The sequence below is a fragment of the Galeopterus variegatus genome, unplaced genomic scaffold, assembly GCF_000696425.1.
Source record: "Galeopterus variegatus unplaced genomic scaffold, G_variegatus-3.0.2 Scaffold15443, whole genome shotgun sequence".
NCBI classification, from domain to species: Eukaryota; Metazoa; Chordata; class Mammalia; order Dermoptera; family Cynocephalidae; genus Galeopterus; species Galeopterus variegatus.
In genome coordinates, this window is record NW_007741554.1 from 20,775 (window position 1) to 23,626 (window position 2,852).

Here is a 2,852-nt window from a genome sequence, read left to right on the forward strand (position 1 = left end):
TTATTACGTGTGTATTTTTAAAGAACTTAGAAAGCATACCAAGAAAAGTGTTAAAATTATCCGTCCTATTACAAAACTTAACATTTTGGAATCTTTTGTTCCAGCCTTCATTATATTATACAACTGAGCTCATTCTCATCTACAGTTTTTTTTCATATCCCGCTTTAAAAGTTTTTTTGCATTCTATTATGGGAAATTTCCAATGTTGCCAAAATTCACCTGAAAATCTAATTTTTAATGGTTTTATAATATTTTGCCATATCGGCTGAATCAATTTGCTTAAAGCTTTCCCTATGGTTGGACATTTAGGTTTCCATATTTTTATTGTCCTAAATTATGCTGTGATAAATATTTTCATACATGAATCTTGATCTGCATTTCTTGTTATTACATTGTGACAGTTATCCAGATGACTAGTGAGTCAAAGATAAGAATTTTTCAAGGCTCAAGATGCCTATTGTCAAATTGCTTTTAGAAAAGTTCTTAAACAGGAAAAGTGGCATGTTCAGATACATGATCTTTTACAGATAACTCAGGTGACAGAATTTAGGGAAAAGAAATTCAAACATGAACTGGACACTGGGTATTGGTAGGATATGGATGTAGAGACGGGGATGAGATTTAGTGGTATTTCTAAAACAGAGTCAAAAGGACTTGGTAACTATATACGGAAGGTTAGAAACAGTGAGGAAGCAAAGACAACTGCTTATCTTTTTTTTTTTTTTTTCTTTCTTTTTTCTTTTTCAGGTTTAATAAGGACTTGTTTATGAGGGAAAAAGGTCCCAAACATCAGGCTGTTCACAAAAATAACCCTCAGTATCAACTTTAGAAAACAAGTCTAAAGACTATTATGCTAATTATTTTTCTACAGGTTGGATTTGAAATGCCAACTCTCATTCACAAAAATACATCGTTACATTTGTTTGAACAGCCCCCCACAGCACTCTTATGTGGAGTATAAGGCACATGCTTCTAACTCAAAGCTGTTCTCAGGTGCTACTCAACTAAATGAGATTGACTTTGCACTTAGGGAAGCAGCTACTGAACTCATATGAATGGAAAGAACTGTGCTCTCTGCATAATGAGAGATTATTTTGGAAACAGCTGATAAAAACCATATATGCTATATATATTGTTAAGTCATAAAGAGGTATCAAAATTAAAAGCAAAAACTACAGGGTGAGACTTAACAAAACTACTAGGAGTGCCAAAGGAAGAGAAAATGGGACTAGGCACGGGGCAATATGAAATGAACATGGGAAGCACGAGGATGGGGCCAACAGTGAGTACGTGCTAAAGATACCAGGGGAGAGGATCTGGTGAAGTAGTTGATCTCAGACAAGAGCCTAGGTAAAGACATAAGGGGATAAGAGTTCTAAACCCCACTATGTGCTTAAGGGTCATCCTCTCCTTCCTCAGACTATCTTTCATCACTGTTGATCGATTCCAGCTGCTCGACCCCCCCAGTCTTCATTATCACCATCATTCAGTAGGTCTCCCTCCTCAGCAGAGTCATCTGCACCCCCTTAGAGTCCATCTTCCCATGAGTCTCATCTTTCTTCAGGGAGCTGCTGCTCTGTTCCTCTTTTGACTTATTCTCCATCTCTACTCCTTGTTTGCTCTGTTCCTTTTCAATTTTTTTCCGGGCTTTCCAGTAGAGAATCCACTTCTTGCTCTGTCTGGCTCAACTCCTTAATGGTCTGAAGATCGCCTCCTTTCAACTTTCCAGACTTGGAAGAAGATCCCTGCTGTCCACTCTTAGAACTGAAGCCACTTTTGCCACTTGGTGAGCTGTTTCCTGATACACGCTGTCATTTTGAGGGCACTACAGCCGTAGCGATAGGAGGAGGAAGAGGAACGTAAGCTGGTGTCTGTACATCTGGTCAAAATAATCCCGTTGAGAGTCATAGTCCAAGTCGAAAGAGGAGCCATACATCTCCGCTGCAGATCATTTCACACCTGCTTTTCCTCGGTTCACTTTTGGCTCTGCAGCCAGATTAATATCTAAAACCTGGCCAGCAATCCTTCTGCCATCCTCTCCTGCTACAGCTGCCTGGGTATTTCACTCATTAACATACTGAACAAAGGCAAAGCCCTTATGAACAGAGCAAACCACAACTTTGCCATACTTCGATAAGATTCCCTCCACGTCAGACTTGACCACAAGAGTGTTGAGATTCCCAACGAATACCTGGGAGTTCTTGGAGTGAGGATCTGTCTTGTTGGTAACATTAATAGCCATTGTGTTTTATAATAAGTTTCCCCACAAAGCTGAAAAATAGCTGAAGATCAAAAAAATCTCACTCAAGCAAAGTTCCACTAATCTATACTACAAGAGATTTGTAACCGGGAGGAGGGAAAGAAGAGATTCGATTCTGAATCTCCTACTCTTGGATTCTATGTGGAGAGGCCGATCGCTGCTTGAAGTCAGCAACGTGGCCACAACTGCTCAGTCTCCTCACAAAATGGCCAACTACTTATCTTTCCAACCTACCTAGCTGGGGTAATACTGATGTTGATACAGAAAGAGAAGATGGCAAAGTGTGCAAATGTGTAGAAGAAGATATTTTGGTTTGGGATTTCTTTTATTTAAATTGTATACCGGTTTTTTGTTGTTGTTTGTGTGTGGCTGGCCAGTAGGGGGTTCCAAACCCTTGACGTTGGTGTTTATAGCCCCATGCTCTTACGAATTGAACTAACCAGCCAGCCTATATTATTGGTTTTTAAAGGCTTTAGGTGGAATCTAATAGGCATTTGGAAATAACAGTAGGGAACATCTGTTGTTTTTGCCTGCCTGGCATCTGGTGCTAGCTTCAGGATTTTTTTCAGAGAAGGATCTTTGGGTGGCAATC

The 2,852-nt window shown here is 39.7% G+C and overlaps 1 pseudogene; it reads right to left on the reverse strand.

Annotated features, from left to right (window-relative positions):
- Window positions 1-1,393: 1,393 nt before the first annotated feature.
- On the reverse strand, window positions 1,394-2,242 carry LOC103582263 (annotated as a pseudogene).
- Window positions 2,243-2,852: the final 610 nt, after the last annotated feature.